This window comes from Ipomoea nil, unplaced genomic scaffold (assembly GCF_001879475.1).
Source record: "Ipomoea nil cultivar Tokyo-kokei standard unplaced genomic scaffold, Asagao_1.1 scaffold0103, whole genome shotgun sequence".
Taxonomy (NCBI): domain Eukaryota; kingdom Viridiplantae; phylum Streptophyta; class Magnoliopsida; order Solanales; family Convolvulaceae; genus Ipomoea; species Ipomoea nil.
Genome location: NW_017616531.1, coordinates 114,338 through 138,216, shown reverse-complemented (window position 1 = coordinate 138,216; position 23,879 = coordinate 114,338). Strand labels below are relative to the sequence as shown.

The window sequence follows — 23,879 nt, the reverse complement described above, 5'->3', positions numbered from 1 at the left end:
ACAAAATGATTCATATTGATTTATATCATTTGTTACATCTTGAAGAAGAAAGCTCTTTATATAGGAAAGGTTTAGAGAGAACAACTATTATAACAAACTGTTATGAAGAGGAAAAGACTCAGCTAATGGACTGTTAGGAAGAGGAGAAGACTTTGATGCTGTGCTTAATATCATACTGTTATGAAGAGGAAAAGACTCTGCTGCTGTGCTTAAATGTCTTCCAACACATGTTATGTTGCCAAATGGAAATAAAAGTGTAGTTACACATGTGGGTGATGTACAGTTATCTTCACACATAATTTTACGGGATGTTCTGTGTGTTCTAGAATTTGATTTTCACTTGATTTCTGTTGGCAAGCTAACCAAGGATATGAGTTGTTGTGTGGTTTTTTCTGCTGGATATTGTGAGATACAGACTGGGATGAGTAGGAAGACGATTGGTTATGCTGAGAAGAGGCATGGCCTATATCATTTCAGAGAGACAAAGGAAGAGTTATCAGTAGAAAAATATGACATTTCAGACTAGGTCATCCCTCTACCAGGAAACTAAAAGGCTTGCGAATGCTTGATAATTCAATAGAATGCATTCCCAATTTGGTTTGTGGTATTTGTCCTTTGGCCAAACAGAAACGATTACAATTTTCCACTAGTATTACATCATCTACTAAAAGTTTTGAGTTGATTCATGTGGATATCCATATCACGTTCCGTCTATTTATGGACACTATTATTTTTTGACAATTGTAGATGATTTTACTCGTGTTACGTGGGTATTTTTTATGCAAAGTAAACAAGAAGAACACTTATTGCTTAAAAATTTTTGTTGTTTTGTTTCTACAGAATTTGAGAGTAATATTAAGTGTATCCGAACTGATAATGACTAGGAATTTAATATGAGACATTTTTATGAAAGTCAAGGTATTGAACATCAAACTTCTTGCCGAGACACGCCACAACAGAATAGTATTATTGAACGCAAACATCAACATATTTTGCCTGTAGCTCGTGCATTACGTTTTCAAGCTCATTTACCTAAGTGTTTTTGGGCAGATTGTATTAGACATGCAGTTCATCTCATAAATCGGTTGCCATCACCAGTTATTGGTTGGAAAACACCTTATGAATTGCTTATGAACAAAGCACCCGTATATAATTTTTTGAAGGTCTTTGGATGCCTTGCTTATGCCTCTACATTATCTACTGGACGAAAAAAGTTTTCACCTCGAGCACGAAAGTGTATATTTATTGGGTTTCAAAGAGGTACAAAAGGTTTTAAATTGTATGATTTGCATTCAAAGAAAGTGTTTTTATCACGAGATGTTGCGTTTCATGAGTCAATTTTTCCTTTTATAAAAAGAGATGATATTTCAGATCAATCTAGTGTTCCTCTTCCGGCAGGCTCAGGGTTTGTAGATGACAGTTTATGCAAGTCTTTCTCACAACTTGTAAGTGGGGATGAGGCGCAAGTGGCTTCTAGTGGTGCAGAACCTGGCTTGTCTAGTGGTCACATGGATTACGGATTTAATGAGGACCGTGATTCTACTAGTGAGGTTAGCCCAGTTCCAGTGGTACAAAGTTCTGTTGATAGAACTATATTATTGCAACCATCTCCTTCGGCAGAACATGGTATTTCAGAAAATGAAAGTCATCAAGGAGTTAGTGAAAATGCACAACCTGCCCTACGCCATTCTACTGTAAGTCATGCTCCTCAATGTCAACAAGGAGTTGGTGATAATCCACAACCTGCCTTACGACGCTCTAATCGAAATCGAACACCTCCGAACTACCTCAAAGATTACCATTGTGCACTTTTAAAAAATGGTCCTTCTAGTTCTTGTGTGCAGATGGAAGGTACACCTCATTTGCTCTCTAAAGTTATTCATTATGATTGAATTTCAGAATCACATAAAAAATTCGTTTTAATGACATCTTCTGTTGATGAGCCAAGGTGTTATAATGAGGCTATTAAGTTTGATCATTGGCGAGAGGCTATGAAAACCGAATTAGAAGCACTTGAAGCCAATAATACGTGGATTTTAACCGATTTACCACCTGGTAAAAAGCCTATTGGGTGTAAATAGGTTTACAGGACTAAGCTTCATGCAGATGGTTCTATTGAGAGGTACAAAGCACGGTTGGTGGCTAAAGGATATACCCAAACTTTTGGTTTGGATTATTTAAACACTTTCAGTCCAATGACAAAAGTTACTACCATACGAGTTTTACTGGCTACCGTAGCTATGAAGGATTGGCATTTGCATCAACTAGATGTAAATAAAGCCTTCTTGCATGGTGACTTAAATGAAGAAGATTTCATGTCCCTACCACCGGGTGTGGACTCCAGCAAACCAGGACAGGTATGCTAATTGGTTAAATCGTTGTATGGACTGAAGCAGGCTAGTAGGCAGTGGAATAAAAAGTTGACTACTGAATTAATTAGTCAGGGCACTACTACAGAAAATAGCTTGAACTTCAACTAAATGACCCCATTTAACGTCGGCTAACCTACGACATCGACTAAAGAGACGTTGTAAGAATATAAACGACGTCGGTTATTTAACCGACGTCGTATGTATTTTAAAATTAAGAAATAAAGATATGACGTCGGTTATTAAGAAATAACCGGCGTTGTATATTTTTTAAAAATATTTTTAATTAATAAAACCGACATCGTATATTTAAAAAATAAAATAAATTCACATAAGACGTCGGTTTTTATTAAAAAACCGACGTCTTATGTTAACTTCAAAAATAAAAATAAAAATAAACGACGTCGATTATTTATAAATAATCGTCGACGTCGTCTTTTTTTTTTTTTAAATTTTTAATTTATTGTTCTTTGAACGATTTTCCATCCAATTAATCATGTACAGCTTTTACAATTCACAACAATTTTCATAATACACTAGTAAAAATAGGGGCAAGTATCTACAGGTATTACCATTGCAAAATCAGATATAAACTCTGGCAAATTTAACTTGCAATGAGTACTCTAACTGATTAAAGCAAAAAAAATTGCAGAAACACTAACATATACCTTGCTTATGGGACTACCCTCATAGGTTTCATAAGGGCCTTCCTTTGCAGCCAAATCAGAAGAAGCTTTCAGAGCATGGTAGTATATTGTTTCAAATATTTCTTTGTTTAGATCCTGGGTCTGCACATCAGATGATGTATCAGAACAAAAGAAATAATGAATTAAGAAGAAGGAATTACTGTTGCATCAAGGTAGTTCACCTCTGGTGAATCAAAAGCCATGCCAAGTAAAATGAATGTGTCAGATGAGGTTTCAGGTTTGTTGTAACTATTGCAGTAACCTGCATTAATAAGAAGGAACACATTACCACCAAATTTATAAATTATAATATTAAGAAAGATATGAAGCAATTACTTATGGAACAAGTCAAACCTCTGCCAGTTTGTCAAAATCAAAGTATCGATTTGTAGAGCCTCGGCTTCCAACATGCTTAGATGGTTGTGGTTCAATTGGAACCCCCTGCAAGATAAGAAGCAGGAAGTTGATTCAGAAAACATGTCTTTTATTTATTAAATAGTAACAGCACTAAATATGTATCATATGGACTCAACTAAATTACCTTTTCCCTGGCAAAGCAATTGAAGCCAGATTGCAGACAGCAGTTTCCGTTGGGCTTGTATACTCAATAATCTCAGTACACAAGTTAGAAGACTTAATAGTACCAAGATTCTGCTGGTTGCTTTTTTTGTTGCAAGAGTCCTAGAACAATGAAAGCAATGTTAACTAGCAACTGAAATGCAAATGAAGAATCATATCAACTCTTTAGCCAGTTTCTATCTGAGACTTCAAGATTTCAAACCAGAGATTTTGCGCCTGTACAACATTCTTTGCCTTGCCCTGAGGCCATAAAAAGCCTCAGAACCAAGTATCAAGAACAGTTCAGTGTGTTCACCCAGTGTGTTTGAACAATGCGACAATTACCTCTTTCATATTCTATATAAAGTTTCTCAAATTCTTCACCCCAGCAATCTGCCAATCCTGGTGCCATCATTTGGACAAAATAAAGACCATTGCCCATTACTCTGCACTCTTTACATATGAACCCTATAACTATTGCCAGCCTCTGAACCCTATGACTAATGGATCCATCTTCAGGTTTCTGAATAATATGCAATGAAGCACAAAATAAAAGAAATAAATAAATTGGTTACATTTGAAGGCTGTTAGACTATCACAGTAACACCATGGAAAATGTTTTTCTTACTTTCTTATAGAAGCTGGGAATTGTGCGAGCTGCAGCACTTTTTTGTTGTTTCTCTTTGAAAATATCAAGCAAGATCTTCTTTGTTTCAAGCTCTGCAAAATGGAATAGGAGCCAACAACATTATAAAGATAATACATAAAGAAAAAGATAGATTATGACATCAAATCAAAGCAAATATATAATGCCAGCACAAACCATGCATTTCTTTCCCTCACATCATTGTGGATGCATGCCACTGCAAATAATGAGCCAGAAAAAAACTGCTAATTTTTATGAATAAGTTGAGAAGCATCCATCCCACATTTATCCATCACAAGCCAATCATAACATTCACAATAACACATAAAATCCAAAATATAAACACAATAACACATTAATTCATAACATTCACAATAACACATAAAATTCAAAATATAAACACAATAATTCTAAAATTTCACAATATATACACAATATTTCATAATGTTAGTGTTTTTATATGTCCAAAAACCCCATATTATAATTGGCAATATTATTATGGCATACTAAGATAGGTTTAGAGTCTGTTCGTTTGGTTCTACAGCTAACTGATCAATCAGAAGCAACAAAAGAAGAACTGACACTGAAGATCTGATTTAGGAAGTTATTTCCTTAAAAGGCTCACGCGGTTTTATCAGACCAGTATGGAAAGATGATCAGCGTATATTTTCAAGAAATGTATGGACCTAATCTTCTGAGATTACATTCCTATTTTAAAGTCCTACCTTCTACAATCAAAGTCAACTATGGAGAGTGTTTATTGAAGGATCTATAAGTACCCTTATTTGACAAGAATTAGGGTTACGCCGAAAATAAGAAGAAACACTCCATCTCTGCTATATGAGACTAGAACTTTGATTGACATGTGTCTTCTCAGTACAATATGTTCATGGTGATTAAGATGATGAACTTGAGAAGAGTTACTGCTGCTTAAACGAAAGGACACTGTGATCACACTGTTGCGGGAACAACTTTATAGAGCGTCATTGAAGTGGACTGCATCAGAGTGGGCTCTCCAAGTGAAGGGATTTCATTGGACTTCTGTATGCATGGCTCTCCATCTTCAACAATCCACTAAACCTGTGTAGACTGGGTTTGTACCTTGTGTGGGGCACTTGGGTAAGATTATTGTATATCTACCTTTGTACATTGGATTATGATTTAGTGGATTGGACGTCTATGTGATCGTCCCCCAGACGTAGATACACATCGTATCGAGCTCGGTAAACATTCTGTGTCTTTGGATTTTGTGCGGTTATCTTTCCTTTATATTCTCTTCATGATTTATCGTTACTGATTGTTCTCTTAACTGAATCAATCAGTAATCTAAGTGAGTTATCTATTTCTGTCAATTTACTTAAAAATGAGGAATTGCAAAATTACATGTCGTATCAGAGCTTTTAAGTCTACATAGTGACTTGATCCGAAGGGCTGTTTTAGTTTTGCATTCTCTCGTTTTGTTTGTGCGAGTCTGTCTGTGTATTCGTTGGCTGGTTGTTGTATTCAGGATGGATGCAAGTATGAAACCACCAGAACTAGATGGTCATAACTACTCTTTCTGGAAGGCTCGTATGGAGATATATATCTTCAAGCACAAGGTACCAGGGTTTATTGCACCATCCTAACTGGGTGGAGTCGGCCTACTACCCCAAATGCACAAGGAGTTGCTGAAGAAAAACCCATGGAGACTTGGACAGACGATGAAATGAATGCCTCTGATCTGAACAACAAAGCATTGAACTCAATTGTAGGATCACTGCATGAATCTGTTTTTATGCTTGTTACAGGAGTAAAAGAGGCTAAACGTGTATGGGAGATTCTTGAAACCAGATTTGAAGGAACAAGTGATGTCAAACAGTCAAAGCTGCAAATGGTTATGTCAGAATTCGAAGCACTCAGAATGATTGAAGACGAAACCATTTCGACCTTCCACAGTAGGGTTCAAAACTTGATGAACCGAGCCTCAATACTCGGGGAACCGTTCACTGATGAGAGAGTGGTCAAAAAGATCCTTAGATCTTTACCTAAACGTTTTCGAATGAAAGTAACTGCTATTCAGGAACACACAGGTTGGGAAAAGAAGACAGTTGGAGAACTCATGGGAAGCTTACACACATACGAACTGGAAGTTCTTGCTGATGATGATATTGGAAGCAACAAGAAAGGAAAGTCAGTAGCCTTTGTGGCTGAGGCTGATCAAGAATCTGACACAGACGACATAGATGATGAAACCTTAGCTCTTCTAACCAAAAAACTTCAAAAAAATCCTAAAAGAGTTCAACAGAAAGGGTCAAGGTCAGTCTACCAGGACACAATACAAAGGCAACAACTCCTCATATCAAAAGGTAGAAACAACACCTTTCTCACAAAACAATCAATCTCAGACTGGGCGATCAAGACAAATCAGAAACAGTTCCACAGACTCAGGAAATCCTCTCAATCGGTCAGTACAGTGTAGGGAATGTGAAGGATACGGTCACATACAGGCTGAATGTGCAACATATCTCAAGAGGAAAAAGGCTATGTCTGTTGCTACTCTTAGTGACGATGAGGAGGAAACTTCAAATGATCAATCAGATGATAATGTGGGAAACTTTGTAGCTTTCTTTACTGGTACAGACCTTCAGTCAGACGGAGATCAATCAGATGGAGAATCATACATATCAACTGATGACTTTGAAGAGAGACATAATCAACTTGAGATAGAATTTGCAAAACTTGTTGCCAGCTGGGAACAACTTGTGAAAGTAAATAAAAATCCGAATGACGAGCTGAAGCAAAGAGATGATCTTCTAAAGAAATTGAATGCAGAACTGATCATAAAAGAAGATCTCATCACTCAGATACGGTCCAGAGAGGGAAAATTAATCAAGGAATTGGAGAACTTGAAGAAAAATATCCAGATGATGGACACCACATCTACCTTAGATAAGATTCTAGACTCTGGCAGAAATCCTAATGATAAAAAGGGTCTGGGATTTGAACAAGGAGAATCTTCGAATAACCCAACAAAGTTCATCAAAGAGGGAATGTCTAAGACCACAGCTGATCGCAGATATGAACAAGGACAGTCATCTCAGTCAGTACAAAACAAGGGAAGGAGGTACGATAAGAGTACTGATACTGACCTGGGCAGATCAACTCATCAATCTCATTATTCGAGGTTCAAAAATAATATTTTCAAAGTTAAATATTACACTCCCATTTGCCACTACTGTCAAACAAAAGGTCATACTCGACCGGAGTGTTACTTTTTCTACAGAGATCAAAGGGAGGAAAAATATCAGAACATGACTATTACACCTTTCACTAGACAGGTTTGGGTCAGAAAGTCAGAAGTTATCTGCTACCCCACCATTGTTCTGACTGCGTCTACAACTGATGCTAGATGGTATTTCGATAGTGGATGTTCCAGACATATGACTGGGAATATCAAGTGTCTAATGGCAGTTCAGCCTAGCAGTGGAGCTGTAACATATGGTGATGGACAAAAAGGTAAAATCGTTGGGAAAGGTATACTAAATGTACCAGGTTTACCTCAATTAGAAGAAGTCCTGCTAGTCAGTGGGTTGAAAGCGAATCTAATTAGCATCAGTCAGTTGTGTGATCAAAATTGGAATGTGTGTTTCGATCGTAACTGCTGCAGAGTTAGTGACAAAGCAAATCAACTGGTCTTGGAAGGAACCCGGTCCTCAGACAATTGCTATGTTTTGACAAATGAAACTACATCTCACCTATCCAAATCTGATGAATCGAAACTCTGGTATAGACGACTAGGTCACATAAACTTCAGAGATATGGATAAGCTGATCAAACTGGAAGCAGTAAAAGGTGTACCTAAGATCAGAATTGATCCAGAAAAAATCTGTGGTACATGTGCCATTGGGAAACAAATCAGGACTCCACACAAAGCTGTAAGAGGTATCACCACTGAGAAATGCCTAGATCTTGTCCATATAGACCTCATGGGACCAACACAGACTGAAAGCATTGGGGGAAAGAAATACATATTTGTGTGTGTAGACGACTTCTCTCGATACAGCTGGGTATACTTTCTGAGAGAAAAGACAGAAGCTTTCAAGGCCTTTAAGACGCTGTGCATAAGAGTTCAGAAGGAAAAAGGGTGAATCTATTATAAAAGTTCAGAGATTAAGGAGTGATCATGGAAAGGAGTTTGAGAACTCATTATATTCAGACTTCTGCTCCGAGCATGGTATACCACATGAATTCTCAGCTCTTAGAACTGCTCAACAGAATGGAGTAGTGGAAAGAAAGAATCGAACTTTACAGGAAATGGCTAGAGTTATGTTGCATGTCTCACATCTGCCACAACGCTTCTGGGCTGAAGCAGTTCACACATCGTGTCATACTATTAATAGGGTCTACCTTAGACCAGGAACGTCGAAAACACCATATGAGATCTGGAAGGGAAAGAAGCCAAATTTGAAATATTTTCATGTGTTTGGGACTAAATGTTATGTGCTGGCTGATAGAGAACAAAGAGGGAAGTTCGAACCCAAAAGTGATGAGAGCATCTTCCTTGGATACTCTTCGAACAGTCGTGCCTACAGAGTCTACAACAAGAGGACTCAGTCTGTGATGGAGTCAGTAACCATGGTTATCGATGACAATCTGGAAGAATCAGTAGACTCAACAGTGATAGAGTCTTCTCTAGGCGAGTCAGATACGAGTAATAACAACAGTCAGCTCAAACCACAAGAATCATCAGACGAAGATCAAGAAAGTTCGGAACAGGAGATAGATCTCATAAAGGATGTTGGTAAAGACAAACCCACCAGAACTCAGAAAAACCATCCATCATATAACATTATTGGAGATCCATCAGATGGGATGAAGACTAGGAGCAGAATAAGAAATAATCTGACTGAAATATCTGGATCTGCTTGCTATACTTCAAAGATAGAACCCAAAAATGTCAAAGAAGCTTTACAGGATGATCTGTGGATCAAGGCAATGCAGGAGGAGCTACATCAGTTTGAGCGTAATCATGTTTGGAATCTTGTACCAAGACCTGATGGTTTCAACGTAATTGGAACGAAGTGGATCTTTAAAAATAAAACTGATGAAGCAGGGAATATAGCTAGAAACAAAGCTCGGTTGGTGGCTCAAGGTTATACACAGATTGAGGGGATTGACTACGACGAGACTTTTGCTCCTGTAGCCAGACTCGAGTCAATCAGAATCTTGTTGGCTGTCGCATGCATTTTGGGATTTACATTATATCAGATGGATGTCAAGACAGCATTTCTGAATGGGTATCTCCATGAAGATATCTATGTGGGTCAACCTAAAGGTTTTGAAGATCCAGAACATCCCTCTTATGTCTATAAGCTTCGAAAAGCTCTCTATGGCCTTAAACAAACTCCACGGGCCTGGTATGAACGACAGACACAGTATCTGCTCCAGCATGGGTATAAACGCGGAAGTGTTGACAAAACTCTATTTGTAAAAACAACTGATGAGTTGGTCAACTGACATACTTCCTAGGTCTACAGGTCAAGCAAAGTTCTGAAGGATATTTTATTTCGCAAGAGAAGTATGCTAAGAATCTTGTCAGAAAATTTGATCTGGAAACATGTAAATCATCCAGAACACCTATCTCCACCTCTACAAAAGTATCGAAAGATGAAACTGGTGTATCCGTGGATAACACAGTCTATCGTAGTTTGATAGGCAGTCTGCTGTATCTAACAGCCAGTCGACCAGACATAATGTTCAGTGTTGGAATCTGTGCAAGGTATCAATCTGACCCAAAGGAATCACATCTGGTAGCTGCAAAACGTATTCTAAAATATGTTAAAGGAACAATACAGTATGGTCTCTGGTATTCCAAGGACAGTGAACTGAATCTGGTGGCATACTGTGATGCTAATTGGGCAGGGAATATTGCTGATCGGAAAAGTACTTCTGGAGGATGTTTCTTCGTTGGTAAGAACTTAGTATCATGGTTAAGTAAGAAACAGAACTCAATCTCACTAAGCACTGCAGAGGCAGAATACATAGCTGCAGGTGGTTGATGTACTCAGTTGGTTTGGATGAAACAGATGTTTCTGGATTATGGTCTGACTCAAGGAACAATAACACTTTTCTGTGACAATGTCAGTGCTATTAACATCTCCAAGAATCCTGTTCAACATTCCAGAACGAAGCATATTGACATCAGGCACCACTACATCAGAGACCTGGTTGAATCCAAGGAAATTGAATTAGAATATATTCAGACAGATAAACAACTGACGGACATTCTAACCAAGCCATTGGATGCTAATCATTTTAAAATTCTCATGTCTGCTCTGGGAATTTGCAGAATTAACTGATTAAAGCAGTCGGTCCGTCAGAGAGGAGCTGGTATATACGGGTCAGTGTTATGATTTGACTTTTCCTAAAAAAGACTCCTCTCTATTATTGCTAAGAAGATTATTTAGCCATATACTTCTCAGAGATATCTTAAAAGATATTAATTCTTTTTCGAATTTCAAATTTCCTTGGGTTCCGTTTCCTTCCTAAAAAGGAGCTGTACCGTTGTGTCAATCAATCGCGTCTGCATGATATTTGACAAGCCGCATTAATTAGGGTTCATCACCCTTAAGCCTATATGATACCGGGTCAAGAAGAACATCTCATACTTGAACACCACAGCTCTCAACCATCTATCCCTCTTGCAAATCTGCCTTCAGTGATCTGCTCTTCTCCTCGCACATAACCTTCAATGGCAGACCCTATAAGAAACATCATTATCAAGCTTGGAAGCAAGACTCATTCTCCTGAGGTGGCTCTTAAGCACATTCAGACACTGCTGCAGTTTGCTATGAAGAAGAAGCTCAAACTTGATCCTCTTCTTTGCGACGAGATTTTAGTAACTGTGATGACCTATTACCCAGAGTTTTATGCAGAATGGTTTGAAGATGATGCGACTGAACTGCTTATGATGGTTTCTGAAGCCAGTGATGAAGTTTCTCCAGTATATATTCCAGAACCCTTGGATGGAAATCGGGCCGGGGCATTTCTTCAATACTTTGCACATCGAGCCCTAGAATTGGTCGAGGCCTCTCGAAGGCAAGCGGAGGCGCAACCTCTGTATCTCGCAGCTGCTCAAAAAGAGGCAACCCATAGATAGGAGATCCTCCGAAACAGGTCAAACTTTTCTGAAACTCCTATTGAAATTTCACCAGATAAACCTGATGTTCCTGCTACCCCATCTTGTGTGCCTGTTAGTTCTGAAAATTTAACTGCTTTGGATTCAGAAAAACCTCTTGTGAATGTTGAATCTTTATCTCTGCCTTTGAGTGAATCTGTTGGTATGAAAACTGATGTTTTGCATGTGCCTGATGAGAAAGCAAAGTCCTCTGATGAGCTAAATCCACTGAGTTTAATCGTTTATTCTTCTGATCATATTGCTCTGCCTCCTGCTGAGAATGTTGATGTCTCTAAAGAATCTTGCTCTGCTGTTGATACTCCTGTTTTACCTGCTACTGTTGAAACTGTTGATTTATCAAGTCCCCACAAGTTTGAGAAAACAGGTGGAATTCCTGTTTACACTGCAACATCTTAAGGAGAGAGTCTGGAACATGTGCGACACTTTGCTGGGCTACCATCTGATACCATCCCTTAACCATATCGAGTGATTCATCCTTCCGAATCCTCAAGTGAAGATGATAAAATACTGGTTGAAGTGTATGGATCTCAAGCACTTCAATCTGATGTTCCAACTGTTGAGGCCACTGCTCATCCTGACTCCACGAATTTCAAAATTCGAGAGATTTCTAATATTATTGGAAGCTCGTCTGCAAATGTTTCTGATTCTAGCCACTCTGTGACTCCGGTTCAGTCCCCAACTACGGAAACAAGACGGTCAAAAAGGAAGAATGTCCCAGTAAAGGTTGTTGTTGAGACAGGTGATGATCATGCTGATGTGGATCACCCTGAGAAGAAGAGAAAGTCGAGTGAGAATGTTAAACCTGAAGGAAACCCGCCTGTTCAACAAGTGTTTAAGACTCTGCGATCGTCTGTTAAGCAGAAAGGATCTACTGCTGTTCCAGCTGCCTCTATACCAGCCCCTTCTGTTAGAAAAGGGAAGCCATCCACACGATCAAGAGGACGAAGTGTCACTCCTGAGGTCCCACCTGTTGAAGAAACTGACCCATCTGTTTACCAGCCACAGTTTGTATCTCCTGCTGCACAAACCAAATGGGCCACTATGGTTAGAAGGGAACTTATTGTTCAAAGATCAGTGGATGAGAACCAGATGAACTCCGTTTGTGACATTCTGCCCTTGCTGAATGAAGTCGGATTGTTGAAAACTGTCACGGACGTCTGCCCTTACTCTAAGCTGCTCACATATGAATTCTATTGCAATCTCAATGATGAGATTGACGTTCTCACAGGGCCCGACTGATGCAGATTTTTATCAGAGGAAGATGGTATGTTTTTGGGCAGGATATGATTAATGAATATTATGGCTTGCCAGCAGTTCAAGAAGAAGCTGTTACTGACTGGGACTTAGTTGCCAGAACTCTGACCGGTGGGCAGACAAAGTCATGGCCTACGGGTGACAAGGACTATCTGCAAAGCTCCCATCTCACGTCCAGATATGTAATTTTACACCGCCTAGCTCTTCACAACTGGCTCCCATCAGCCCATTTTCACACAGTTGGCAAGCCTCTGGCTGGGTTCTTTTTCGAATTGGAACAAAGATTCAACTTGATCTGGGCAAATGGATTTACTATTACATCCTCACCCTGATTCACCCACGCGAACAGAAGGTAAGACTACCCTTCCCAAATCTGATTTTTGGCATCCTTACCACTCAGGGCCTTGAGCCTATGCCCAGTGAAGTGATCAGCCCAACGTTGCTTTATACTGTTGATAAACATCTTCTGTCTGGAGATCATATTCGGGATGTTGTTCCTGTGACTGCCCCATCCAATTCTGAACCAGATGTTGTGCCTGATGACTCTCTTCATGCTAAGGATGTTCAGCTTTCCATACAATTGAAGGCAAGAGTTGCTGACCTTGAGACGGTGCATAGCATTATTGCAAAGCAACTGACAGGAGCCTGTACTAAGCTGGCTACTGTTCTTCTTCGTTTGAGCCTGACTGAAGCTGCTGCTGCTGCCGATCCTGTGAAGTTTGACAGTGACTCTCCCTCCAATGCATAACCTTTGGCTACCATTGGCAAAAAGGGGGAGTAGTATGAACTCAAGGGGAGTGTTATTCAGGGGGAGTGTTTTTGGTGTTTTTGTTTGAAGTACCTTTTGGCCCTGTCTGGGCGTTGTGTTGTTGATCCTAAACTGTTTTGGATTCTATGTTTCTGCTTTTATTCTATGTAATCTGTTCGGACATTTGGGTTGCTTCTTTATAATAACCTATCTTAGTTCATTATGGTTGTAGTCGAGTTGTTTTGCCAAATAATAGCCAAAGGGGGAGTTTGTTAGTGTTTTTATATGTCCAAACACCCCATATTATAATTGGCAATATTATTATGGCATACTAAGATAGGTTTAGAGTCTGTTCGTTTGGTTCTACAGCTAACTGATCAATCAGAAGCAACAAAAGAAGAACTGACACTAAAGATCTGATTTAGGAAGCTATTTCCTTAAAAGGCTCACGCGGTTTTATCAGACCAGTATGGAAAGATGATCAGCGTATATTTTCAAGAAAGGTATGGACCTAATCTTCTGAGATTACATTCCTATTTTAAAGTCCTACCTTCTACAATCAAAGTCAACTATGGAGAGTGTTTATTGAAGGATCTATAAGTACCCTTATTTGACAAGAATTAGGGTTACGCCGAAAATAAGAAGAAACACTCCATCTCTGCTATATGAGACTAGAACTTTGATTGACATGTGTCTTCTCAGTACAATATGTTCATGGTGATTAAGATGATGAACTTGAGAAGAGTTACTGTTGCTTAAACGAAAGGACACTGTGATCACACTGTTGTGGGAACAACTTTATAGAGCGTCATTGAAGTGGACTGCATCAGACTGGGCTCTCCAAGTGAAGGGATTTCATTGGACTTCTGTATGCATGGCTCTCCATCTTCAACAATCCACTAAACCTGTGTAGACTGGGTTTGTACCTTGTGTGGGGCACTTGGGTAAGATTATTGTATATCTACCTTTGTACATTGGATTATGATTTAGTGGATTGGACGTCTATGTGATCGTCCCCCATACGTAAATACACATCGTATCGAACTCGGTAAACATTCTGTGTCTTTGGCTTTTGTGCGGTTATCTTTCCTTTATATCCTCTTCATGATTTATCATTACTGATTGTTCTCTTAACTGAATCAATCGGTAATCTAAGTCAGTTATCTATTTCTGTCAATTTACTTAAAAATGAGGAATTGCAAAATTACACATAAAATTTCAAATATACACACAACAATTCATAATATACCAACTAACTCATAAAATTATAAATATATACACAAGTATTTCTAAAATTTCGAAATATATACAATACTAATTTATAAAATTCAAAATATAACAACTAATTCAAAATAAAATTATAAATTTCAAAATGTATTAAAAATAAATTTGAAATATAAAATAAAAATATATATTTCGTACCTAGCGTTCGGCGATGTGACGTCCGGCTACCAGGTGCGGAGAGGCGATGTCCAGTGAAGCTTTTGCGGCGACGCGACGACTAGGGCGGTTGGCGACGATGAAGTCGAAAGGGGCGACGACTGGCGACGATGGGGCTGGAGCAGTGGCGACGGCGTTAGGCTGCGGTGTAGCGTGCGGTGAGGTGGGGCGGCGGTGTGGTGTGTTGAAGAAGAAGAGATATGTTTTTTGTTCTAATAGGGCTTAATTTAAAATACGACGTCGGCTATAAAGTAGCCCACGCCGTATACTTAATAATTTTTTTTTAAAATTAAAGGTTACGGCGTCAGTCTTCTATAAAACCGACGCCGTAACCTTAATAAAAATAAGAATAGTAGAAACTGTATACTATACGGCGTCGGCTCGTTAATTAGCCGACGTCGTATAGTATATTTATTTTTTTTTAAATACATAAAACGTCGGTTGTCTCACCAAACCGACGTTATATGTATTTTAAAAAAAATTGAAAATTATTTTAAATTTTTAACCTCGATTTTCTAAAAAATCAACGTTAAATTGACAACGTTATAAGTGTTTTTTTGTAGTAGTGTGGTTTTGTGCAGGGTGCGTATGATCATTCTTTATTTAACAAAAATAATATGTTAATCTAGTCTACTCCTACTTTAATGCATTCATGGCTTCTTGTGGCTCTAGATTTTTACATAGGTAGTCACACTTGATTAAGTCTTTCTAATCGTGCAAAGTTAGGGTGTGTTTGGTTCGCACATAGGAATCGGAATCGGAATCGGTATCAAATACTTGGTAATGGTAATGGGTTTTGGTGAAAGTATTTAACATGTTTGGTAGTAGGGTGGAATGGGAATGGTTACTAATAGTAGTGCTTGAAAATGAATAAGGGAATGAAACCCTTATTTTATTTGGGTATGTGTTTTTCAATTGATGGGGTATTCGAAACCCATAGTAGTGTTCTAAAAACCTCTCAACCAAACAACAACAATCACTTTCATACCCATTCCTATGTGCAAAACCCACCAACCAAACACATCCTTAGTTTGGTTTATCTTGCCTTTTGATTTGTGGGTTATTGAAGATGTGTGCAAACTTAACTTGAATTGTAATATGATGTTGTGAAAATTTTAGGGGTAATATACAAGTATGATGGTAGGTCTAAAAGAATGCTTGATTTGTACACAAATTGTTGAACCTAAGCTAAACCATCTAAAATATCCAAGGCATTAGCCTTTGGGTTGTCCATCTTCTTACAAGGGGAGTAACCAGCACTCCTACTCAGGGACCAACTCTGATTCTTCTTATTGTTGGATGATACAAGTTCTTGGCTTTTTCTTAGTCCAGGAACAAGCTTTCTGCTTTTCATCACTCCTTCTAACAATCAGAAAGTTGAGCATTTGGTACTTTCAGGTTACTGTTAGGTGGTGTTTCAGGATGCAGGGGGACTAGTCCTTTAGGAGCCGGTGATCTCCCTGCCAACGCCCTGTAGCCGTTGAATCTCACCAGGGTGATGAGGCGGTGAAGCCATGACACGAACGAATCCATTTTGTTTTTCTGGATGATGTCGTGGCTGCAGCTGAGATCGAAGTGCTGCCTTTACAACTGAAGGCAACCCATTATACAATGTATCCCTCGTGTTGGGAGGTAGGTAAGGAAGTCGCCTCGCATTAAATTATATTAAATCCATTATTACTATACTAATACAAAGCAGCAGTAAATGGAACCAAGTCTACAAATTTTAACTCTGATGTTATCTATTCAAAATCAATGTGTTCCTAATTAATACATGTGAATTAATGGGAGTATATATTACAAGGAAACTATATTGCAAAACTCAACGTTATTAGTGGAATCCATAGCAATCATCCGAGAGGCACATAAAATTATTGATCGATGTTCAAAACATAATTTGCCCGACTAATGGTTAGCTTATGGTTACAACAAAAATTAGTAATGTTTTTATTTAAGTATATGGTTGCAATACTGTTATAATAATATTATTATTAATATTATTAGTAATTAAACCAAGTCAAAGAATTTAATAAAAACAAACATGGGTGAGTCATGTATGTTAACGTGGAACATGCCTAGATTATAGGAGTAGTACATGGAGCATTAGCTTCCTATTTATTAGCTTTCTCTTAGTATAAATATGTGGTGTATTTTCATTTGTTAAATCATCCCAGTGAATAAACATTATTCATTCATTCCTCTCTCTCTCCTCTCAATATATAAATATAATATATAGATATATTATATTTAATATATATTATAGATATATTATATTATATTTAATATATATTATATTAAATATATTATATTTAATATATCTTACATTTGGTATCAAAGTCATTCAACCTTTCAACCCCGAGATATTTCCCGTAGTGAAATATGGCTGCAAATTTCAATATTGTATGGTCGATTCCCAAATTGGACGGAAAACTCGATTACAATTATTGGCAAATTATGATATCCACACATTTGCAAGCTCAAAATCTTTGGAGCTTTGTTGATCCCGGTCTACAAGAAGGAGCTGAAGCAGGCGCTATACAACGAGATAAATTAGCATTAGGTCAGACTCACCAAGGTGTTCATTATTCCATTTTTGGGCAATTAGCTCATGCTCAAATAGCAAAACAAGCTTGGGACATCTTAAAGGTGTCACACAAAGGAGTTGATCGGGCGCAGAAGTCTAAGTTGCAGTCGTTGAGAAGGTTGTACGATAATTGTGAGATGACCTCTACAAAAACAGTAGATATGTATTTCACTCGTCTTATTGATATGGTGAATAAGATGAGGTTATACGGAGATACAATTGAAGATGGTGCAGTGGTTGAAAAAGTTCTTCGAACTATGCCGATGAAGTATGACCATGTGGTGGCTTCAATAACAGAGTCACACAAAACCGAGCTCTTATCAATTGCAGAGCTGAAAGGTATGGTAGAAAGTCATATTGACAGAATTGCGTCAAAATCGGAACCACTAGCTGAAGAAGCTTTGAAGAGTCAAGCCACCCTTAGTGTGACTGGCACTAATCAAAGAGGTGGAGGATCTGGTATAGGTCGTGGAAGAGGAAGAGAAGGTTCTAGTGGAAGAGGTCGTGGTAACTTCAACCAAGGAGGAGGACGTGGTAACTCCAACCAAAGAAGAAGTGGAGGTAATACCAAACAAGGTAAATTTCCATTTCATTGCTACAATTGTGGCAAGTATGGGCACAAGATTGCAGATTGTTTGTATAATGAGGACAACAATCGTGGAAATCAAGCAAACATTGCTAAAAACACTGCTGAAAAGTCTGGTGAGAGTTCTGAAACTTTACTTTTAGCCAGCGTTAGTTTTTCTGCAGATAAAAACATATGGTTCTTGGATACTGGGTGTAGTAACCATATGTGTGGGAAGAAAGAATTGTTTTCTGAACTGGATGAATCGGTCCGGTTTGAAGTGACATTTGGCAATAAGTCAAAGGTGCCAATTTTGGGAAAAGGTAAAATATCTATTCAGTTGAAAGATGGTACTCACAATTTTATATCCGATGTGTTCTATGTTCCTGAACTACACCAAAATTTGTTGAGTATGAGTCAGTTGTCAGAAAAAGGATATAAGATAGATATTGCTCAGGGGTGTTGTACCATTGTAGATGCTAAAGGAGTTCTGATTACAAAGGAAAATATGTCTCAAAATCGACTATTTCCTTTGAAAATTAAGCATACTCTCCTTGCTTGCTTTAATCCTGAAGTTTGTGATGAAAATTGGTTATGGCATATGCGATTTGGGCATTTCCATTTCTCTGGATTACACTATCTTGCGAGAAAGGAACTTGTTTCTGATTTACCTGTTGTGAATGTCCCTGATCGTATATGTGAGATTTGTGTTATTGGGAAGAAGCATAGAGATCCCTTTCCCGTGGGCAAGTCAAGGAGAGCTACAAAACAGTTGGAGATTGTTCACTGAGACTTGTGTTCGTTGGAGGTTCCCTCACATGGAGGTTGTAAGTACTTTATTACTTTCATTGACGATTTCAGTAGAAAAACATGGGTTTACTTTATGAAGCAAAAGTCTGAAGCATGTGATGTTTTCAAACAATTTAAGGCTTTTGTTGAAAAGCAGAGTTGTTATGAAATTAAAATCTTGAGAACTGATAGAGGTACAGAATATATTGCTTGTGATAATTTTCTGAAGGAGAAGGGTATTCAACACCAAATGACAGCTAGATACACTCCACAACAAAACAGAGTGGCTGAGAGGAAGAATAGGCCAATCATGGATATGGTGAGGTGCATGTTGAAATCCAAGAATCTGCCTAAGCGTTTTTGGGCAGAAGCTGTTGCTTGTGTTGTCTATGTGTTGAATAGGTGTCCAACTAAAAGTGTGTGTGATAAGACACCTGAAGAAACTTGGAGTGGGAGAAAACCCTCTATCAAATATCTCAAGGTTTTTGGATGTTTGGCATATGCACATGTGCCAGATCCATTGAGAAAGAAGTTGGATGATAAAGGTGAGAAGTGCATATTCATTGGTTATAGTGACGCTTCAAAGGCTTATAAACTATACAATCCTGAAACTAAGAAGGTTGTTATAAGTAGTGATGTCACTTTTGATGAATATGGTGCCTGGGATGGTTAGCTAAAGGTGAAAGTTCAGTTGTTATTCCTGCTGTTGAAAATATTGTTGATGAGCAACCGATTCCAGATAATGTCCAGTCTCCTTCACAGCCAGAGCCGTCGGTTCGACGATCTCAACGCGAGCGCCACTTACCAGCTCGCTTGCAGGATTATGTTTTGGGTCAAGATAATGATTTGTCGGATGAAGATATTGTTCAATTTGCTCTTTTTGCAGATTGTGATCCTTTATCCTTTGAGGAGACTGCTACAGAAACTCATTGGCTTAAGGCGATGGATGAGGAGGTTGGTGCTACTGAAAAGAATGGTACCCGTGAATTAACAGAATTACCTCCTGAAAAGAAGTCAATTGGAGTCAAGTGGATTTACAGAACGAAATACAAGTCAGTATATCCAACTTGAAGACGGAGACATTTCTCAAATTGAAGAAGGATATTGGGATGACCAATATGTTCAACTTGGTTTAAAGGAGGCAATGTTATAATAATATTATTATTAATATTATTAGTAATTAAACCAAGTCAAAGAATTTAATAAAAAACAAACATGGGTGAGTCATGTATGTTAATGTGGAACATGCCTAGATTATAGGAGTAGTACATGGAGCATTAGGTTCCTATTTATTAGCTTTCTCTTAGTATAAATATGTGGTGTATTTTCATTTGTTAAATCATCCCAGTGAATAAACATTATTCATTCATTCCTCTCTCTCTCCTCTCAATATATAAATATAATATATAGATATATTATTGATATATTATATTATAATTAATATATATTATATTAAATATATTATATTTAATATATCTTACAAATACTAAACAACGGGTCCAACGTGATTTCTTTTATATTAATGGGCATATCGATGTTTATTCCATTAGGGAACAGTAACAAGTTATGCAATAACCTTTTTGTCAATTGTTTGGGCTATGAACCAATGAATGGGCTATTTTTATCCCTAGAAATATCCATAACAAACACGGCCACACTGCGTTTATTCAGCGACAATGAGCTAACTAGTAACCATGGACAAACTAATGATAACTACTATCCAGCGAAAAACCACGGAGAGTTGACATATGCATGCTTTCACATCGTCTCTAAGATAACTAACAATATTTTGTATTTATCATTAGACGCTACCGTTGATACACTACATCAGGGCAATTCGCATTCCCCTATATTTGTTGATACACTACATTCCAAATTTGGGATATAACTCACCACACCCAAAATATACACTACCTCACCAATCCTAGTGGGAGTGCACAAAACATTGGGTGTATGGTGCCAGTATAGTAGGTGAAAAGACGGTGCACAACATCATACTTTCAACTACAAGACGGTGCATCACCCTTGTCGAAATGATGTTGTTCTGAATAAACAAGTCATATGATTTCCACAATTATTGGTGCTGTCACATGAAGTATGAGAGTACAAATTGATCATACCAACTCCGTAATTCTTGGCACTAAAGTTTCCAACATCGTTCCTAGAATCCGTTTGGTTGGTGAATCCATATATCATTATTTGCTTGTTTTCTAAACTAATTCAACTAAATCATTGATTTGGCATTAGAATGGCACAAACGGGATTGGTGCCACGTTCCTTTGTATGCAATAACCTTTTTGTCAAACTGCACTTGAAGTTATGCCTAAATCACATAGTTAAACAATAGTGACTCATATGTTAGGTATTGCTATAATCATTGTCTATCGGTTATTATTCTGTATCAAACTTTTATCATTCAAAATATCCATATTCCGACCCAATGCAATGATTATATGTAGAAAAATTACATGGGTCAATAAAAATAGTAGCCTGGGTATATCCGCAATTGGACACGATGTCATTTAAAATGGCTCTTGTTCTGCGATGTACGTGCACATGACATTCTCATGTATGGCACACGGCATTCAACCAAGGTTGCAGTAGGCGCTAGGCGCTAGTCGGGCGGCTGGGCAGCGCCTAGCGCCTAGGCAGATTCTAGGCAGCGCTAGGCGGGCACCAAAAAAATTAAAAAAATAGTGACAGACTTGTAGTTCGACAATTTTAATGAGGTTGTTTTCAACGTTCACTCAAATAACACATCTAAAAAATGAAATAATGATAATTTATAAGTCATAATGTCATAATAATATTAAAATCAATAATTAATGAAAGACGACATCGGTCAAAATCGGTCAAAATCAGACAAAATCGGTCAAAAACTGCCAAAATCGGACGAAATCGGTCGACTCGGCCGAGTAGGCTGAATTGACCAACTCGGCCGAGTTTGGCCGCCCAGGCCGCCTAGGCGGCCGGCCGAGTTTTGGCCGCCTTTAGGCCAAAACTCTAAGGCTCGGTGCCGCCTAGCACCTAGGCGGCCGAGTTTTGCAACCTTGCATTCAATAGTATGGCATACTACATCCTAAGATACCATCCTATGTATGTACACTCAACGAGATGAATTTTCAGCCCCCTTAACGACTGTAATTCAAAGAAGATGTGTCGCAAACCCTATATGTAACACCCCTAATTTTTAGTCTATTTTAAAACATTTGAAGCTTACGAGATAAATGCGAATCTATCATTAAAATTCAACAGAGCATAACTAAACACAAGTGTCGGGGTGTTATGCCACATCTAGGCTAGAGAACCTAGATGCACAGGCTACTACTAACCAGTCATAATCCAAAAACATTAACTGAATACAAAAGCGGCTCGCAGGCCAACAACTAGAACTAGCTTCTATCTAGACTAGGAACCGCAGCTCCGACTAGCGCGCTCACAAGCCAACTAATCTTCACCTAAAAACATGCGGTATTACAACCGTTTAGCGAATAATGCTAAGCAACCCACTCCCACGTGTTGAGTACAATACATATAGATATAGGAAATCATTTTGAGACATGGGAATACATAATATAGTCCTAAACGACTCTAGCTTTAAAACCAGGAATCAGACTCAAGGCATATCAATAGACTCAACACGGCATGAAGCATAAAGACACAGCATGCAATACAAAACAAGATAACGACAATAACAGGTCACAGCAAGGCCACACAACGAGACACGCCCAGGTTTCAACCTTATACCAAGTTCCAACCTTTACGCCTCTCCATCCTTATAACAGTTCCAACATGTACCTCCAGGTTACCCTGCACACCACATCCTTATTCATCCGTAGCACCGCATGCTCCCCTCCAACAATCCACCAACAAATCAACACTCGCAGTGCCATTACATAACATGGCATGTGCCTATAGCACAATGATCAAGTGGTCTGTACCTATAGCACAATAATCGAGCATTCGCAATGCCAAACATAACCTGATCTATGTCTATAGCACAGTAATCAGGCGACCTGTGCCTATAGCACAATGATCAATGCACTCGCAGTGCGTCAAACCACTAACAAATCTTTTCCACCTGATGGAATAATATAATATGCATGCCATATTATTATTATTATTATTATTATTATTATTATTATTATTTTATAATAATATATAATAATATATTAGTCAAAGAGAAGAGGTCATCATGGCAAGAGAATAGGGAAGGTTACGGAAAGTTACAACAAGAATGACATTATATAAAGATTCTGGGTTGCAGACAAAGGGGGCCAGTCTCAAATATTAAACTTCTCTTCTACATATACTTTCCTTTCTTCTTCCATATATTTCCTACATACCTGTGTACATGTACTACACCTACAAACTAGTGGATTTCGGCTTGGTTTAGCCCAAAAAGGCTCGTGGTTTTCACCATATTGGTTTCCACGTTAAACATCTTTGTGTTCTGCATATTTATTTCTTATTTATTGATTCCCTGCAATCCTTTTATCATTCATATTCTCTCCATGGAGATGTCTATTTATTAATTGGGTTAATTAACACGGACCCCCGGGTTAATTAATTCCATCACCACCAATTTCACATCTTTTCAACACCATGGGCAATAGCACGCCAATCACGACTCAACAACAATTACATCACAGGGTTGCCAGGAAAGGGCACAACATATGATAAGAACGCGGGATATCTACTATAGCATGCAATCTACGGGAAAATAATCATAAACCACACGATACAAGTTTATAACACATGCTTAGACACGGCTCACAAATCAAGTTACAAATAGAGTATCAGCGGAATACTAGGTTACTAGGTTATATTGGTTCAGGCGACAGCCGTAGGATGTTGCTACGTGGGCTTACAGAATCTTTACCTGAGATTTTTCCCTTACTGTACATTGTAAGTGGCTTGCTAGAACTAATAGTAAAGTTCAATTCTTATGTTTCATTATTAATTCTTTCTTTTCCCTCTTATCAATTACTAGAAAGACACTTTGGAGCTGCACTGGCTGAAGCAACAAGACAACACTTGGACATGGTTAAACTACATGCAAC

At 38.3% G+C, this 23,879-nt stretch overlaps 1 long non-coding RNA gene across 1 annotated transcript; it reads right to left on the bottom strand.

The window, feature by feature from the left end:
* Nucleotides 1-3,017: 3,017 nt before the first annotated feature.
* On the bottom strand, nt 3,018-3,777 carry LOC109189087. Its single transcript, XR_002055540.1, has 4 exons — nt 3,597-3,777; nt 3,410-3,496; nt 3,238-3,317; nt 3,018-3,157 (listed from the first exon to the last, which is right to left on the bottom strand). It is a non-coding gene; the product is annotated as an uncharacterized LOC109189087 (long non-coding RNA).
* Between the last annotated feature and the right edge of the window lie 20,102 nt (nt 3,778-23,879).